This window comes from Alexandromys fortis, unplaced genomic scaffold (genome assembly GCF_014885135.2).
Source record: "Alexandromys fortis isolate MF-2015 unplaced genomic scaffold, M_Fortis_MF-2015_v1.1 scaffold_46, whole genome shotgun sequence".
Lineage (NCBI taxonomy): Eukaryota > Metazoa > Chordata > Mammalia > Rodentia > Cricetidae > Alexandromys > Alexandromys fortis.
Window position 1 is genome coordinate 462,958 of NW_026067919.1, and position 19,376 is coordinate 482,333.

Below are 19,376 nucleotides of genomic sequence, written 5' to 3' on the forward strand. Positions count from 1 at the left end.
GGACTGCTCACAGGTGCTGGAGATGGTCATCTGCTCACGTTCCATGGGCCAGGCGTGAGAAGAGTGAGCAGGACGTTTCTTAGCTGTGGAATGGAAAGTTGAGGGAAAGACGAGAAAAGACCAATGAAAGGTTAAATGCCTTGCAAACAGGAGCAGGTTCAATCTACATAAGCCGGAGAAGCAATGGCGAAAGCAGACTCACGAGGTAAAGGGGAGGCAAGACGAAAAATAGCAAGCGGTAGAATACAGGAATAAGGGGCTCTTCCAGGTCGTTTCTCAGCCTCATTTGAAAAAAATCATAAGCCTTTAAGGCTGGCAGGATGACCACCACACACTGAGGAGTAGATGATCGCCACAAATTTTGTGTGGAGTAGGCCAACTGATAAGAAATACGCTGGCCATGCATGGTCCACACATGACAGTCATTGCTCGTGTATCACCGAAGCAGATGCAGGCACATGACGTCATTAGAATAACTGGACTGTTTTTCCTCAGATGATAACCAACCAAAAGAGCAAACCGGCAAGAGAATGGTCACAGACAAAATGCCTCAACTGCAAGAACATGTTTCCAAGGGGTAAACAGATAATAAAATATAAATCGAGAGGGGGGAGAGAGAGAGAGAGAGAGAGAGAGAGAGAGAGAGAGAGAGAGAGAGAGAGAGAGAGAGACTTGTTTTCAAGAAGACTTATTCCTTAAAATGGAGGCATTTGATAAAGCCAAGCTCATGTTGCCCCCACCACTGCATTTGGAAACAAGAACACAAAGCCTAACTCATCAAATAAAACTGCTAGAAGCGCTACAGAAGCCTGTGATTGGTGCTCACCGACACCTCAAAACAACGACACCACGGGAACCGGCAAGGGGTATGCACCATGCACGTGAAGAGGCAGGCAGCCCTGCTCTGTGGAAGAGGAGCCGGCCCTGCAAGGCCCTGAAGCATGGCAGCTGACCTGGGAGTTGTCTGCCTTACGAATATTCTCTAGTGTGGTGTTTTTCTTCTCACCCATCTAGTATAGAGCCACCTAGGTGCTACGTACTGTTCTTGGTATTATACATATAGGGAGAAAAAAAAAGGTTGGGTGTCTTCTACATGCTCCCCAATAACCAGAGATATGGCTCCTTCACAGGACACCCGTCAGAATCGGGGCAGGGATTAAGATTTCTCCTAAAGCAGGGAGTTTAAATAGAGTTGTTTTCTCAATACAAAGCTGTCCTCATTCCCAACAACGCTTTCTCCACCTATGCCAAAACTTTCTCCGTAAGTCTTTCCTGAGGCTTAAAGCCTGACCCATTTTTTGGGGGGGCATGTGATCCAGAGAACAGTGAACTAGTAGAAACAGAAAACCCAACATTCCATGGCTGGGTTAGCCATGGGTTCGGTGTACCCCAGAGACTCATGGTTTCTGGTGCCCAGGGCCCTGAGCAGACCCCCCTGTTGAGTATAGAGGGTCCCTTAACTCACATAACTACGGAATATGATGGAACAGATGTCACACTAAGACCTTAGAGGATCTCTGCACTTTCTGTTTTTGCAAGCTGGGTATAGCCAGAAATCTTGTAGGCTCAGGTTCGCGGCGTTCTTAGAAGCCCAGCATCCACAAGAGGAGAGACAAGAAAGAGAAAGACCAAGGGCACAGCCAAGGACTCCAGCACAGACATGTCAGGAATGAATGGAGTCAGTTCAGAACTAGATTTTCCTTTTGGAGCTGAGCCACCCTCACGCATCCCACACATAGAAAAGTCCTACCATGAACCAAGCAAATTACAATATGAACAAATAAATAAAATGTCGGCAGTTCAAGCCATTGTGTCTGAGTGTAGTTTTGTTACTTGGCATTAGTTAACAAAAACAATGACTTTCAATTGCAGAAACAGAATCACGTAACTTTTTCTTTTAAAGCCTTGGTCTTGATTTTTTTTTTGTAGAAAATTTGAAGCTTCTGATTTTGAAATATCTCATATGAGCACATTAATTAATGGATACCAGACAGGCGGGAAAATATGTTCTAACTTAGGGCCTCAAAGACAGTCTGCAGAGCCATCTATCATACACGGGCCAAGTTTACCATGTCCTGGGCATAGCTCTGTAGGAAGAAGGCTGAACTGAACCTGACCTCAGCATTTTCCAACACAGCAACGGTGCCCCACCCTGCGTTCCTGACGACGCTATCAACTCAAGCCATGGTCATCTGCTGGCGGTCCTCGGAAAGTGCTGGCTAGGAGGCCTTGCTCATCCAGGAGGGACAGCTCTGCCTTGCTTCACGCAAAGGGAAGGAAAAGGAAGACAATTAATTCCCCCTGGGAACATGCTGAGGACATGAATTTACCAGGTAGTGCAGACTGCCAGCCGAAGCCACCGAGAGCCTGCGCCATCCTTCCTCTGTCCTCTTGGCCTTTTCCGCTTCCACTCCTGGAAGGGAAGGGCAGTAGATGGTGGGGGAGGGATGCAGGACACGAAAAGGCACTGTGATGGGCTATTCAGAGAATGTCAGTTCTTGGTGACAGCAATCTTTTTTTTTTTTTTATGACAGCAATCTTTAGGTCTGCGTAAAGTAGATCTAGAAGAAAATGTAATCTAAGGAGTCTGCAGGATGCGATCTTCAGCCGGGTTTCTCCACATGCCGCGCCCCCCTGGGGACAGCAGCCTGAGTGTCCCCCTAGAAATCTGCTGCGAACGCAAGTTCTTGAGGCCCCTCTGAGACTGACCACACTGGAAACCCTGGGAAGGGAAGGAAACGAGGAGCCGCACTTTGACCAGACCTCCAGGTGGCCTCGAAGCATGCTTAAACTGAGGAACCACTAACATGAATAAACTCCAGAGGAAAGGAGTGAAGCACTCTGAGTCCCGCCAGGTATTATAAGGAAAAGCATTAATCTTTGCCAACCATCAAGCGTACTGGTTTTTATTCACAAGCAGTGGTAACGACTTTCTTGTTCTCCTTGGTTTCTAAGTTGTAGCATAAGCTGTATACAGTTTGGAAAAGCCAAAGGTTTCAAGAGGACCTTGTTTCTCCTGCTCTTTGATGGCAGCAAGACGCATTCTTTCTCCTGTATTAATCTTATATTACATTACTGTCGAGCTTGAATTTTGGCTGCTTCAAAGACCATGTGACTCAGGGGATCCCTGAAAGAAGCCACGGAGTGAAACAAAGAACAAAATGAGCAGCCATGGCTCTTTTATAGTCTCCTACCCAACACTCTGGTCTCACCATAATTCTCTTGTTCCCACGCCACAATTCTTACAGAAAATAAGATTTTATGGAACATGTTCATTTTTGTTTAGCGGCGAGAAGGCCAAAGTGTTTATGGTTTTATTCATTTCTACTTACCTTATAATTTAAATGTCTATTTTCATTGATAAGACAAAGAAGCCTTAGGCTGGTAGATATTCTCATGTGTGTTCCTGCTCATGTCTTGGGAACACAGTCGCATGTACCTTTTATTGACAGGATATGCTCAGAGAAACTCTTCAAATGCATTTCTTGTCACATTTCTGGATAGGAACAAATTCTAGAGTACTGGTACATTAAGTCATTGGACATGTAGGATATGTAATAGAACTTTCAGAAATAGGCTAAAGATACGTGAATATCTATGCAACACATACAAAACAGGTGATATCAAATATAGTTTACACAGGAGAGTGCCAAGGAACCAGAGGAAACCGATACCTTAGAAGGGCGCTCAGTTATTTAGGATTTAAATATCGTCATTTATTGCCAGTGGCTTAACTTCGCTTTTACCGCACTTGACGGATCTCATTTCTACTGTGAGGAAACCGAGTCTGAGAGATGCCACAAGGGTGGCATTTGAAAACCCTAGAACGAGATTTGAACTTTAGAAGCTTAGTCGGGTCACAGCCCTCTGGTGTCAGATGTGCCAGTGATCTTTATCCCCCGAGGCCTGGGAGAATCGAATGGGCATATGGAATGCCTGCGTGGAATTAGAACGGAGCTGGGCACTTGTCGTCCAGAGAGCTTGCTGTGGCTTGGGGCCAGTGGCTAAGTCTGGAGAGGCTTGGGCTTGTCTGACTCTTCCCTGCATTTCTCAGTGATGGAAGAGTTCACTCCACAGCCCCAGCCTCGGCTTTCCCATGGGTCTCACAGGCATCCCGTGAGCATGTTGGCCTAATGTGTTGTGGAAGGCAGGAAGATACATCAACTCTTCACCTGTCTTCGGGCTCATGCTCCTTCCTCCTCTCAGAACTTCTTGCTCATGCTTCAGACCCTGTTCCCCACAGGAAATCCCATCAGACTCAACTGCTGTCACTCCCTCTGTGGACATAGTTAATCGTTCAAGCCCAAGCTACATCTCAGCAGCCAAGCCTTCTTGGGGGAAATGCCAGAGCACCTCCTGGTACCGATTTCACCATCTGGTTATCCGGCATGCGCTCTCTACCCCCTCATCAACCTGTTCTTTTTTCAGCCATGACAGAGCTAAACGTCCCCCTCCCTTTACAACCACGCTCTCATTGCTGTCCCCTCAGAGCGCTGCTAGAGTTGGGAACTGGCCTGTCTGAAGCGTTCTCTGGCAAACGCAAAGATAGTTCTGCAAGGGTAGGAGTCAGCCTCAAGTTTGCTCTCCACAGGCTCCGTTCAGATACACAGCCCAGATTGGAAAATTTATTGTTGAATGAGAGAAGAATGATGCTCTTGAACCTTGGCCCCGGGGCCACGTCCCTTCACCACGCCAGCACACTTCATGCTGCAGCCTTATCCAAACAGCTGGGTCCAAACATCCTGTGTGGATGAATGCAGCTATCAGTCACTCCAAGCTTCCTGGTGAACTGGGGAGCCTCACGCAGGGTGCACCCCGCAGGGGTGGAGCTCTGAGTGGTGTCCCACATCAGCCACAGGAGGAAGTTTCCAAGGACAGCATTGTTGGGGATTAGCTCATCAGAGACATACAGGAAACGGAATAGAAATAAAAAGCAACGAATTCAATAAAAATGCTAATGCACTTAGCCATCAATATTTAATCATCTGACTATCTAATTAATTAATAAATTAGTTCTGTTTGGACGGTAGCTCCTTCCTGAAGGCATCTGGGACTAATGGCCACAAAGAAACAATTACAACAACCCTCAAGACTGTTAAGCCTATTTCAGGAGAAATGCTGCCTTTCTCTACCACTGGTCTCAGGAAAACCCAGGCAAGCCTGTCAAAGATGGTGGCCTTAGGATGCTCCACCGTGATCCCGAGCAAGAAATCTCCGAAAGGAATGTAGAGGAGAGATGAGAAGCAAACAGACGTGAGTGAAACTGTGTCTGCAGAAGGAATAGGCAGAGAGCCCATGGGAGAGACCTCAGCCCCTGGGCCTGGTCTACCCAGCTTCCCCATAGCTGAGCTGACCGACTGTTCAGCTCAGGCAATCAGTCAGAACTCTCCATCCCCGTTACTCCAGCTACAGGCTTGCAGAGCTGTATGCTGGCTGCACAGTGGTTTTAAGGAGCACGTGTTTGTGGGGTTTCTTATTCAGCAAAAGCTGGCAGATACCTTTCCCTCTGCAAACTCACCTTCGGAGAAAGAAAGACAGATATACTCAGACTTCATTTTTAGAGAATGCAAAAATCTTTCCAGTGCTCTATGAGCTCATTTAAATTTAGTTTTTTGGTGAATTCTTTACAACGTAATACTATCTGCTGGTGTTAAGATAGCAGGGTCATAGCCATTGGGGGGAAAAAGGTACTATAATTGATATTTATCTGGCTCAACTGATGATGCTTCTTGATTAAAAACAAACAAAAAACAAAAAACCCAAGAAAAACTCAACCAAAGAAAAAAACAAAATAAAAACACAACAACCCCAAGTCCACCAAACAAGCCCCGACCCGCATTCCCCAGAGATTAAATTTGACTCCTATAGTCCTGAGTAAATAGCTTTGGTAAGTTCTGTTGACTTAAGAACTGGTGTTCATGGTATTGAATTAGGGCTGAGAACATGTTTTTTTTTCTCTTGTCAGTTAACCCAGAAAACCAGCACCCACAGGCACTTTCTATGGGGCAGTAAATCAAACAATTCGAGCTTCAACATGACTGGGCTCCCATCATAATGTAGCCTCTGTAAGCCAAACACACAAGCGTAAAGGAGAAAAAGAAAGAAAATACCTAAACAGAAATGTACGCTTATGCTCACGTTACAAACATGCCAGCCACTTCTCAGAGGGCGTGTGTGACATGGCAATCAAAGCCTAAGCCCCGACAGCTTTCTACTCTCTCTGGTTCCCACACGCATAGAAAAGGCTTTAAACGAACAAGGAAAACATGCTGGGATTAGCATTTGATTTCCCAAAGCTTTCTTAGTCCTATGGAGTGACTCAGAGTTACGTGAGCTTCAAAAGAAACACCAAAACAAACAAACAAACGAAAACAACAAACAAAGCCTTGATTTTTATCGCCTAGCAGTAAAACTTTATGGATCAAAACTGTGTCCGCCACGTATCTGCACAGTGAGAGCTCGCCAGCCTGTGTGCTACACTTCCAAACTCAGCAGTTTTCACAGTCAAAACGGAACAGCCTCTGTTTGTTTATATGAATTCGAAAATCCATCAGCTGATCCTCAACTGAGAAAGCACCCAAATGCAACGCTAGTTACAGTTCCGAAAGACAGCCCTTGGCTCCAGGTGGCTCACTGGGTGTGCCAGACGCGCTCTGATGTCACTGCAGTTCAATAGCATGCCATTTTATTTGAGTAATCAATTCAAAATCTCACAGACACAACCATCACTTAGCAATTAGTTATTTTTAGAGTATTTATCTGTAATATATATTATGAATCACATGCATATATAATATTATATAATAATTGTGATATAGTTTATTATATATAATGATTTTATACATACACACATATACACACATACACACATACATATATTACTCAAAGTACCAAATCTTCTCATTCATCACCTCTGACTGTTCTGGAAATAGTTTAAAAATCCTCCATTAACCTAATTTTTAACTAATTTCCAGCAGAATTGTGAGAAACTAAAAATAAATGGTTTGATCAGCCCTGTGTTCCTTAGGCCTAAAGGTGAGTCAACGTGGTTAGGAGAAGACTCTGGAACAAACTGACAGCTTCTAAATCTTATTGCCAAGGTCTGCCAGCAACCTTTCTCTGGTGTACATGCTAAGCCATGTGCTTAGCGACGGCCATGACAGAACGGCCGCCCCTGATTTCCCGCCACACTCCCGTCTCTGTCGTGCCCGAGCACTCCATTTGCTGGATCTCGACTACTTGTCCTTCGAGTTGTTTCCTTGCACTCAACGTTATTACGTTCCCAGTGCAAGTGCTCAACCTTTGCCACAGGTGAGCAATGCCTTTCAATCATCAGTTTGTGGTTCTTCCTGCCCGGGCCTTTCCTTGCCTCGGTGGCTACAGGGTGACTTGACGGGAAGCAAGCGGTGTTCTTACTGGAAAGATGCAATGCGCACATGTATCGGACATGGGCCCAGGACCCTGGAGCCCACAGCCGCATCTCGAGGGAAATAATTTGGAAGAATTCCCCTTCAGTTTTCCCTTTTCTTGAAAGAAAACATTTTGCGAGGATGGCCACATTCTTTGATGTAGGAAACGCAGGCGAAGCTGCTCTTGGAGGTCAAAGCACAGAGACCGGGAAGGAAAAGAAGCATGTCTTCTCCTGGCTCTTATTGTCCTGACCTTTTTATAGCAATGCACTGCACAGGCCACAGGGAGAAAATGACAGAAGTTCCTGTGGGGAAAACACTGGGCAAGAAGATTGAGCAGGAAGCGTGTTCTGCAGGACCAGAGAAATTCAGAGTCACGCCACATGGCCCCCTTTTTGACCTATGTAGAGAAGAGAGAGAAGCAACTGGTAGAAGCCATGTAACACGTATCCACACAGATGTGCACATCAGCCACTATGACTGCCCTGACATGTGGGGCCCTTAAAAGTCATATCTGGGACACTCGTTTTTCTCTTGAACACATCACTACCCAAAAGAAAAATATATGCCTGCAAACCATGAGTGGGAACGAGCCAGGAACACACTGTATCGTGGAGGGCTGACTGTTTTTTTCTCTTAAGTTGTGAGTACTGGCATCTCTCTGTGTTGTTCTTCCCCCAAATTAGCACTGAACTCTACAGTGCAACCCCCAAGACCCCAGTCTCTACTTATGTAGGTTCTTTTATTTCCTCTGTATTTCTGAAGCCAGTCAGGCCAGGTCACACTCGCTGGGCTAGCTCCTTTGTTTCTGTCCTCGCCCGTCAGCTGGGCTGTGGAGAAAGGCTGGCTGTTAAGAAAGAAGAGTGCACCATTGTCATGCCTGCTCCCAGCTGCAGGTGAAGAAAACCTGATGACCCAGGCTTAAGCAGAGGTCACTTTTCTCATCGCTTGTCCCAAGTAGGCAGTTAGCCACCAGCTTGTTTCTAGACAGGAGAAAGATGGCACTTGGTGCCTCTCTGTCTCTCCATTTCCTCAGAGAGCAAATGTCTCTACCCCGTCTCAGCAGATGGTTTTATTCCGTGAACTAGGATGGTGTCAAACAGCTATGGGAAGCCTGTCGCAGGGTCTTGTTTACTTTCCTGTTGCTGGGCAACAGTATCGTGACAAAATTAACCTAAGGGAGAGAGGGCCTTTGGGCTCGCAGTTCCAGAAGGACTGAGTCCATCATTGAGGCACGCAGGCCAGGGTGGGCATGGTCATGGGATCAGGATGTGGTTCCATCACATCTGCATTCAGGAAACAGAATGAACAAGAAATAGGAGTGGACTCTAAAGCCCCGAAGCCATTGTCTCCAGTGAGATTCCACCTTCTAAAGGTTCCCCAGCTTTCCCAAAAGACACTGCCAGCTGGGGACCATGTGCTCAAGCACGTGAGCGATAGGTGACATTTCATCTTCAAGTCACAACAGACAGGAAGCCTGACTTGGTGTCACGGCCGCTGATCAAGTGCTCACCACAGGCTACGTCTTATCAGAGATTCGTGTCATGGTTGGGACCGGTCTACAGTTGGTAGAGCCTGCCGGACCGTATTTCAGCACCTGTGACATGACAGAGGAAATGCCAGAAGAGGAGCTGGCCAAGGATAATTCCAAGAGGAAATGATTAATGACCACGGTTCTGGACTCACACACACAGCACGCACACGAAGCACAATGGCCAAGTTCCCTCAGTGATTAAGAGCACAAAAGCAGAAATATTATGGTCAGACTGTGAACTGGAAGTATAGAAAGAGAGCAGGTTGAGTATCAGCTCGGCTGCCCCTTCATAACCCCTTATTCTTGAACTGAAGTAGCTGAAAAACCCAAGACCACCCAGCAGGCATCACAGATTTCGGCAACTGGAGCTCTGTAGCGGCTGAGCATCTGTAAGTTTGTATGTGGACTTTTTGATTAATCCATTCAATAAATGTTTATGGAGGGTCTATTGTGTGCCAGGATCACAGCAGTGCAGGGGTGGGGTGCTGAGTGTTGCACACATACTTTCTTCTAAGGAATTTGGTGTCTGTGGCAAGCAGGGCAGATTTCCTTGTAGTCATGACACAGTCTGTGGTGACTCACACACAAACTGAGGACCAGAATCATCTTGAGGTTTCAGAAAAAGTTTCCCCTCAGCTCACTGGAACCATAGTTTCTATATTTTAGTACTTTTGACATTCTGTGGTAGAAGCTTCTTTGCTATGTGCATGCATGCATGCGTGCATGTGTGTGTGTGTGCATGTGTGTGCACATATGTGAGCATGCTTTTGTGTATGTGTGTTTATGTGTGTGTGCATGTGCGTGAGAGTGTGTGTGAGTGTGTACCCATGTCTGTATGCACACTTGCATGTATGTTGTGATTGTGTGTGTGATTGTGCACATGTATGTGATTGTGCATGCGCATATGTGTGTGTTACTTCTGTCATCCCTATGACAGGCTATATGGCAGGAAGATCCTAAGGAAAGGGTTTGTTTTGGCTCAGAACTCTAAGGGACATCACGAAGGGAACGCATGGAGGCGTAGGTGAATTTATCTACCGTGGTAAGAGAAGGTATAGAGGACTAGGTGGTGATGTCTGGAGCAATAAGGGAAGGAATATAGGCTTAACTGACTCTTGTCCATGATGGTAGAAGCTTGCTGTGTGGCTTGATCTTGTCTTGGTAGATCAGCAAGCAAAGAGCTCAGGCTGGAGGTTTGGAGACCCATATACCATTAAGTTTTGTACAGGCTGAAGATGACCTTGGTGACCTCTCAGGACCTCAGGACTTGCCTGCAGACCTCACAGACACCCCCGGCACGTATTTCTGAGACTGCCTCACAAACTGGCATTCAGGACCTGCTTCATGCTTCACTGCTGGGATGGCCCAGTGCACATTAGACTAAGGAAAGGTCTGTGCCCTGAGGGATGCCCTCTCTACTCTTCCTCCATGTGGAGGCAATGCTGAGCATTCAGATTTTCTTCTGTTGGCTGCAGACAGATTGCAAGGCAATGCGAGACCTGCTAGCTCACACTTGTGACAAGGCAGAGAGAGAAGCATCAGCCAGAAGGTGATAGATGATGACCCTGAGATGAAAAGGCAATGAATCCATCCCTTTCAGATGTCCAGTGATGACATCCACAAGCCCGATTCTTCACAACCCTTTGCTGGGTTTTTATTTGCTCTAAGTGCTGACTCTTAGTTCCTTTAAGAAAAGGCCTCCCCAGAATCCTAGCTAGACTCCGGCCCACATCTGTCTCTTCTATCTTCTCCAGACAGGGCTTCGTTCTAAAATTTCTTGCTTGTCCCTTCAACAAATGGTGCTGGGGAAAGTGGATGCCCACATACAGAAGACTGAATCTAGATCCACCTCTCTTAGCCCGGACCGAAGTCAACTGAAAAGGAATCAAAGACCTTAGCGTGAAATGTAAAATGTAATATGTCTAGAGGAAACGTGAGGGAAGGGCTTCGAGATACAGCCACAGGGAAGCAGATTGCTTCTCTCCTGTTTCGTAGAAATGTATGTGAAACCCACAGAAACTTTCTCTTTATTCTAAAAAAAAAGTCTTTTGACTTGTGCGTTTGTGTTTGCATAGGTCTGGGCAGAAGCACATGGGTGGAGGCCCAAGGCTGATGGTAGCTGGTACTTTCCTTACTGGCTCACTCACTGAGGCAAGCTCTGTCAGCTGAAGCCAGACTTGCTGATATGGTTACTCTGGCTACTCAGTTTGCTTCAGGGTAAGCAGCTGGGCTTACAGGAGGATCAGCATGCCTACCTCACCCTTAAGTGGGGTCTGGGATCCAAATGCTAGTCCACACACTTGGCGCGGCACGTGCTTTCATTAGTTGAGGTATCTCCTCAGTCCCCTTCCTCCTCTCACCCCTCCTTCCTTTCCTCCCCTGTTTAATATATATTTTTTTTATGTATGTGAGCACACACAAGGCATGGCATACATGTCAGGACAACCTGCAGGTAATAACTATCTCCTTTGACCGCCTGGGCTCCAGTGAGGAAATTCAGGTCTCCAGGCTTATGTGGCAAAGGCCTTTACCCACTGAGCTGTCCTGCCCACCCCCTAAACTCACAATCCGGGACTCACTCAGTCATCTGGGAAACCCCTTCTGTCCCACCAAGGCAAAGGCAGCTCTCAGGGGTGCTCCCTGAAGGGATGAAATCACTGAACCCCAGTGAGAAGAAAAGTAGAGAAACAAAGCCACTTCCTCTCCTTCCCAAGCCCTTCAGAATGCCCTGGCGCTAGCTTAGGCCCTGGCAGAGGTACCACGACCCCCTCTTCTTGAGATGAAGGGCATCGGCAGTTGGCTGCAGGTTAATGCCAATGACACGTGCCCCAAGTTCAGTCTTGCTCCCTATGCTCCATCCAGGAGTTCACAGGCTGAATGAAGCTCCTTTTCCTCAGCCCATGGTGAGACCCATGAGTCTGACTGTGTCTCTTTGGCATGCCTCAGGCATGTGGCTGTCTTCACAGTGCGGCCCTTCTTAATTTATTTCTCAGAAATTTCTCAGAAATTGCATTAGATCAAACAGCATTGGTCGCATAATTCCATGGGAACTTCCAAGGACTAACTTCCAGAGAACACACAGAGTGCCAAGTGTTGCTGGATGTGGGATTAGTCAGTGCAATGCTGGTCCCCCAGGGATGTGATTCAGTGGACTAATGTATTCCAACCATGACTGTAACACAGGCCCTAGAGACCAAGGTCCCTGTGCACTGTGGATAGACCTGTGACAAGAGAAGTCTCTTTCTCCAGAAAAGCTGTCAAATGAGCTGAGTGGATCTCAGATGACTGGGTGTGAGGTTTGCTTTAGTGATTAAGTCAGCAAAATAAGTTTCTGGGAACCCATTTATTTCGGGTGTTTTAGAAGACTTAATAGCTTCAGACAATGTGGCTTCCGTCTCTGTTAACTTAGTCTCAGATTTGTGAGGTCATAATGTATATCAGTCTTTTAAACAAGCGAATCACTGATGTAACAGTCTCAGGCTGGAGGGATTCAAATATTGTTCTCAACATGGCGGTAGTCTTTCTGTTCAGAATGGCTCAGCAGCTCTCAGATGCTGTTCCCAAGGGCTCCCTGCTGCACCAGGCAAAACTTTTATGGGATAGAAGGAGGGGTCTAGTGCTGGGCGTGTACGTGTGTGTGTTTGTGTGCATGTGTATCTGTGCATCCGTGTACCTGTGTGTACATGTGTATATGTGTGTGCATGTGTGTATATGTGCATATCTGTGTATGTGTATAGGTGCATGTTTGCACATGTGTATATGTGTGCATGTGTATGTATGTGCATATTTGTGTGCATGTGTGTGTTTGTGTCTATGTGTGCACATATTTTCTTGTACATGTGGAGGTTAAAAGTTGATGCTGGTGTCTTCCTCAACCACTTTCCACTTCAGGTTTTGAGACAAGGTCTCTCACTGAACTTGGACCTCAATGCAATTGGTCTGACCGGCTGGCCAGCAAGCCCCAGGGCTCATCCCATTTTGGGCTTGCAAATACCAATGTTGGGCTTGCAAACGGTACAGTCATGCCTGGCTTTTTGTTTGGGTGCTAAACTCCTGTCCTCATGTTTTCCTGGCCAGTGCTTTCCTAGCTGAGTCATTTCTCTAGCTCCCTGTTCAAGGTTATCTTATGAAACTCTAGTGACCCTGGTGGGTAGTGTCCACCCGCCAGGTAGCTCATGAGTATCGTATTGCTTTAGGGACATACATGGTTCAATTGGTGCAAAACTTTGAGGGTCAGTCTTACTTTCCTTGATGAAGTTGAATAAATGAATGAATGGTTTAGACTCTGAAAAACTATGTTTACCAGAAACCCCATATAAGTTGGTTTTTCTTCTTTGTTTTTGTTTTTTTTTTTTTAGAGACTTGGTTTCTCTGTACCTTTGGAGCCTGTCCAGGCTGGCCTCGAACTCACAGAGATGGATTTGCCTCTGCCTCCTGAGTGGTAGGATTAAAGGCATGCGCCACCACAGTCCAGTCCTCGTAAGTTTTTATGGGGGAGTCTGGTTTACTCTCTCTTTTGACCTATAAAAGGAGGTTCCTAGAAGGCTGCTAGTTATGCTCTGACCATTTGCTAAAGCAACCAGAGAGTGTAAAAGATCCTGGCTAAAACCGTTTGCAACTGGCAATCAACAGCAGCCTCCTCCTGTCGTTTCCCATACTCTATGTAGAACTCTCTCTCCCTCTCTCTCTCTCTCTCTCTCTCTCTCTCTCTCTCTCTCTCTCTCTCTCTCTCTCTCTCTCTCTCTCTCTCTCTCCGTGTCTCTGTTCCCATTTAGTTTAGATACAAGCCCTAGATAATGTCACACAGTCCAGCCATGAGATCCAAACCCTAACAAGAGCCTGGGATATCCTGACCAGATTGTCCCCTTGGCTGAGACAGCCCCGCATGCTGTCTCCAGGCCTCCCTCAGGCCCTCCAGCAAAAGAGGGTGGAACTCAGGAGGTATTTGGATTTGGAAATTATGGGCTGTGGTCCCTAAGTGACTGCCATCCTAGAGACTTTCATGTTTCTCTGCCTTATTTGATACCCTCTCGTGTGTGTCTTGTGTGTTGCTGTTGTTGTGTGTGTGTGTCTACTCCATTGCTCAAGGATGACAATTAAGGTAGACAATAAATACTTGTCCTATAATAATAGGAAATAGTAAGCACTGGACAGGAGAGAAGCAGGGGTGGGGTTGGAGGCAGGTGGAATGCCAGGGTATGGTGATGACACTCACCGAAGGTCTCTTAAAGAGGTACTATCAGAACCAAGAGCGGAGATGTAACCGGAAGATGTGCAGGGATTGGTGGGAGAATCTTCTAGCAGAGGACAGTGGGAGTAAAGGCCTCAGGGCAGTGAGATATTTAATATTCCAGGTATACCGCACAATTCAGGGCTTCTACTTGACCAAACAAGGGGGCTTGGAGGTGGGATGTGCCACTCTGACCTCGGGAGACTGGGGGTACGGGGAGTCTTCTGCTAGAGTAAGAGAACTTCCTACAAGTTTTTTAAAGAAGAAAATGTTTCCTTATCGAGACACAGTGATGGCGATTAAGATTCTGAATTTGAAACTGTAATTTTGAGAAGATGCTTTCAGGTTATCAGATGCCTAGTGTTTCGAAGCACTTACTGCTAACCATGACCAACTTGAGTTCTGTGCCTGCGACCCACACAGTAGAAGAAAAAAACCAATGCCTACAAGTTGTCCTCTGACCTCTGCACATGAGTTACAAACACACACACACACACACACACACACACACACACACACACAATAATTGTTTTTAGAACAGAGAAAAGAGAATTCTTCCAATGTAGTAGTTACATGGTATGATTTACCATACTGCAAATCTGTCCTAACTTTTGCTGGGGATTGAGCCCAGGCCTGTGAGCATGCTAGGCAGACCCTCTACCACGATGCATACTCTCTGAGAAGCTGTTTGGTAGTTAAGACAGTTGACCACCCCCCAGATGTGAACGAAAGATGCATGTGTTGATTCCTGACTCTTCCTATGCAATCCATAGCGGCAAAGCCCCAGAGTTTCAATAGCAGCCTGTTCTGACAGACTGAGATGCCCTGAGACTCAACTTTGGTGGGACCAAGTTTCTGTGAGTGTGGGGGTTGATGGTCATTCCTTGTGCATTGACTCACAGAGAATATCTACATGTATGATACCCTATCTACTCCCTGTGCTCTGGAGTCTCCACAGACCCTGGTTAAAGAAGTGCAGCTGAGACACATGACAAGGGCCTGGGCACCCCAGTGAGTGGGTCACGTTTTATCCCGATCATGCTGTGCAATTGGCCATTGCAGTCCGTTCTTCCCAATATTGCCCACTAGACAACTCTGTGTCACAAACGCCAAACTCAAGAGCAACTTCATGAGGCCCTAAGTCAGGAAGGAGGCAACTACACTTGTCCAAATGGTTCCTGTCTTTGGGAGGCGCCTGCTCCAGGTGATGAGAGAAAAGAACACAATGTTTTGTCCTCCGGTGCTGGTGTATTTACCAAAGGTTAAAATCAGAAAGTCATCGTAAGGTAGCTTGTCACGGAATCTGATGCTGGCTCCAGAAAACTAAACGAATAAACACGCTCCCCTGCCTGAGCGTTCTGAAGTCTAAACGTACCTAGTGTGGTATTAAGCTTAAGGGCATCATTTATCTTTCATCTGAGACAGGGTCTCTGTATGTCCAGGCCAGCAACCCAAGTGCTGGGAGCACAGGCGTGAGGCACCGTGTCCAGCTTATTTGTCTGTTTTATATTTTTTCTTAGCAACATAACAGACATTCCATATCCTTCAGGAAAGAAAAAGGAAAAGATGGAGGGATGCTGGGTGGAAGGGATGAGGAAGGAGAAAAGAGGGTGAGTGGGAAGTCTCTGGACCCCAGTTGTTGCTTTTAATATTTTTGTTTTTTTCTTTCCAGTTATCTTTTTAAAAATCTTACACAGATAAATCATATATCATAGACAATTTATTTCATCTTTCCTCTTAAGACCACACGCTTGCTCTTTTAAACATGTTTTTAAACCAAACTGTGCCCCAAACAATCCTTGGACGGCTAACGTGTGACTTCATGTCCTCCAGAAACCTCTGCATTTAGAACCATTTGCTTTTCCTGCTGTTTCTTGCAATGTTTCAGGGTTCAGTCTTGCAGAAAGTGAAGCCTGGGACTCTGGCTGCTGGGCTGGTTATCTGAGCTCTGGCAGGACCCGCAGGAAGTGAACTCACTTTCAGTGACAGCCAGGATGAGGGGTGGATACCAGAGCAGTTTCCCCCAGGGCAGAAGCCTTAGGAGGTGGCCACCTAGCAGGGGGTGACAACCAGTAGTGCCAAGAAAAAGCGGGGAGGTGCTAGCCTGAGCTCACAGGCACAAACAAGTCAGGAAGCAGAGGCAGGAAGCACCAGCTGCCAGGCTGGGAGCCTGAAGCCCATCACAGAAGAGGCAGGCTTCTCCGTGTAGAGCCAGCAGCCTGCGCTGGCAGCCATCTCCATCCTGCCGTGCTAGGACAGGCTCCGCGCCGCCCGTGGATCTCTCACCCTTCACAGGCATTTCCTGCTGCATGCCTTTCTAGATAAGACAGAATGCGTGCTACTGGCTGCTTTTTGTACACCCCAGGCAGTGGAGCAGTCACCTAGCACTGCCAGGTTCTCACGCTGTCCCACTGACCTCCTCAGCCAGTTTGTCACATCCTGTCCCCCCACGTGGATGAGAGACTGCGGTGGCAGCAGCCAGCACATACAAGCCACAGACCACACCTACCTCTCTGTTCTACACCCAGTCACCTGCTCTGTACCTTCTAGGCGACCTATAGAGTGTGGGACTATGTCCCTGCTTCACCTCCCAAAGTGCTCACCAATATGAGGAGTTTGAAATCAAGCTGCTTAAGTTGCATCAAGACTGATATTGAATATTATTTTTCTTTACTTAATTTCATTGTTACTCCATAGATACATGAAAACAGCGACAGAAGAAATATAAGAACTGAACACCCCTCATCCCAACACTCCAGAACTTTTCCTTTCTGTGGGACGTTATAATGCCATTTATTTTTAAAACCTTCTAACTCTTTGATTTTCAAAGATGTATCCGGGTCTTTTGGATGCATACATGTCTGTGTACCACGTGTGTGCCAGGTGCCTGCAGGAGCCAGAAGAGGGCATCCCATCCCCTGGAACTGGAGCCGCAAAGGCTGTGAGCCACTGTGTGGGTGCTGGGAACCAAACCCTGGTTCTCTGCAAGAGCACCAAGTGTCTTGGACTAAGGGATGCTGACCTTTGATAGACAAGTCCAACTTGTCTGTAACTCTCTGTGAACTGGCTGCTTCTCAGCGACAGTTCTGTCTTTCTTCAGCGTGGACTTGTGAGCACATTTCATGAGTATCCACGCTCCTTGTTTCCTGGGTCAGATACTTAATTTTACAGGCTCTCCCTGTTTCAGGGTTCAAAGAAGAAATAAAGAACACCGAGGTTTGGGAGGTGGTTCGGCTGCTACCGTGTTTGCTGTGTGAGCATTCCCCGAGTTCAAATCCCCAGAACTCAGGGAGAAGTTGAGCAAGGTGACATGGCTCTACAACCGCAGGTATAGGGGACAGAGTTCTGTGGGTCTGAGGGCTTGCTGGCCAGATAGTCTACCACAAACAGCCAGTTTTACCCCGGGTGTGTAGTTCCAGAAACAGTGAAAGATCCTGATAGTCTACCACAAACAGCCAGTTTTACCCCGGGTGTGTAGTTCCAGAAACAGTGAAAGATCCTGTGTCAAAAATAAGAAATAAGGTAAAGAAGTGATTGAGGCTTCTGTCTTCCACGTGCACCAGGAAGGGCAAGCACACCCACGTACTTGTGCACACATGCACACAACACACTCACATGGGCCTTGCTTAGCTGAGTCCATGCTCACACAGAATGAAAAGCTTAGGTAGGCAGTAGAATTCAAGGTTGAAAATATTTTCTCCCAGAATTATAAAAATGTTGCTTGTATGTTTTCTCTTCTTATAATGTAGCTGTTAAAAGTTCTGATGTCTTTCTGATTCTAATTACATCAAGTGTCACTTTCTTTTTTCTGGGCATTCTTTGAAACGTCTCTCACCTTCTTGGAATACCTCATCACCACCATGGTTTCTGGTATTGACCTTTAGGTTCTTGTTGTATTTTTAGTTAGGGCATTTTCCAGTTGCTTCCCTAACTACTCCCCTTTCCAGTCTTCACGCCCTACGTTCTCAGACACTTCCAGCCGCTTCTTTACTTTTAGATAATATTCTTTTAGATAACACTCTCCAGCTTGTCTCCTGTCTTCCTTCATTCTAGCATTCCAAGTAGTTAAGCCCCTCCCAGTTTACAAACAGTCCCTCCATTTCCTTATCCTTCACTTGCTAGGATTTTCTTGGCATCATTGTTCGTTTTTCTACATGTTAAGCATTTTCATTTCTGCAGCAGGATGCTGACTGGGACTTTCAACTGCCCGAGCATTTCGGGAGAGACCCCCCAGGCTGGCCACAGGCGCTCTCGAAGACGCTCAGCGATGCGGCTCCTCCATCACAGGTAACACTTGTGGGAAAAAGTCGAAGTGTGAGGCTGAGAGCCCAAGCTCAGGGAATTGTTTTATTTTTAATGCCATAGTCTGTCAACCATATTATTTTGAATACTTTCTTCCTGCCCTTGAAAGGAACTTGAGCCATATCCAAGTATTAAAAATAGCCTTTCTTCTACAATTGTCTCCGCAGACAATTGAGGACATCCACCCTTCCAGGGTCGCTTTTGGGATGAGTCCCTTCCGGCAGTTTCCATAGTTATCACCCGTGCCGGAAGAAGCTCATCCAGTTTGACCTGCGCTGAGGTGTCGCGGGGTCCCCTCAGGACTCCTTTCTGTCCAGTGGCTGTGGCAGCTTCGGAGATGGACCAATTCAGTGATTGGAAGTTTGGATTTTGGGCCAAGTGCACACTCCACATCACCATCACAACGGTGCTTTTCTTTCGTGCTTCTTTCCGGCGTCCTGCTCGGTACTAACACATGGCATTGTCCAGCTTCCCCGAGACTAGACATTAACGATTTCTACCCGTTTCCTTTGCTGCCTATTTCCTTGGTCTGTTCTCTTCCTCCCATCTGCTAGTTCATCAAGGCTTTCGTCACAGGCTTGGTGACCTTTGACTATCCACAAGCACTGGAGTGGAAGATGTTGGCGTGCGAGCATGCATGGGGAGGTGAATGTGCAGTGAGGCTAATCATTTAATGAAAGATCTCCTGGGTGTGAGATAATAGACTTAGGTAATCTTCAGGTCTTGTCACAATGACGTTCTCCTCTGTTTTAAGGTCATGGTTTCTTTTCTTTCTTCCTTTTTCCTTCCTTCCTTCCTTCCTTCCTTCCTTCCTTCCTTCCTTCCTTCCTTCCTTCCTTCCTTCCTTCCTTCCTTCCTTCTCTTTCTTTCCTCCTCCTCCTCCTCCTCCTCCTCCTCCTCC

At 46.7% G+C, this 19,376-nt stretch overlaps 1 protein-coding gene and 1 long non-coding RNA gene across 3 annotated transcripts in view; one reads left to right on the forward strand and one right to left on the reverse strand.

The window, feature by feature from the left end:
• Positions 1-19,376, reverse strand: part of Rarb (retinoic acid receptor beta) — a 629,041-nt gene that overhangs the window by 195,476 nt on the left and 414,189 nt on the right. The window lies entirely within an intron of this gene.
• LOC126500573 (uncharacterized) overlaps positions 18,415-19,376 on the forward strand; it is a 9,006-nt gene continuing 8,044 nt past the window's right edge. For both annotated transcript variants that reach the window (XR_007591384.1, XR_007591383.1), the window contains exon 1: positions 18,415-18,460. This is a non-coding gene — a long non-coding RNA (uncharacterized lncRNA). The remainder of the gene's footprint in view (positions 18,461-19,376) is intronic.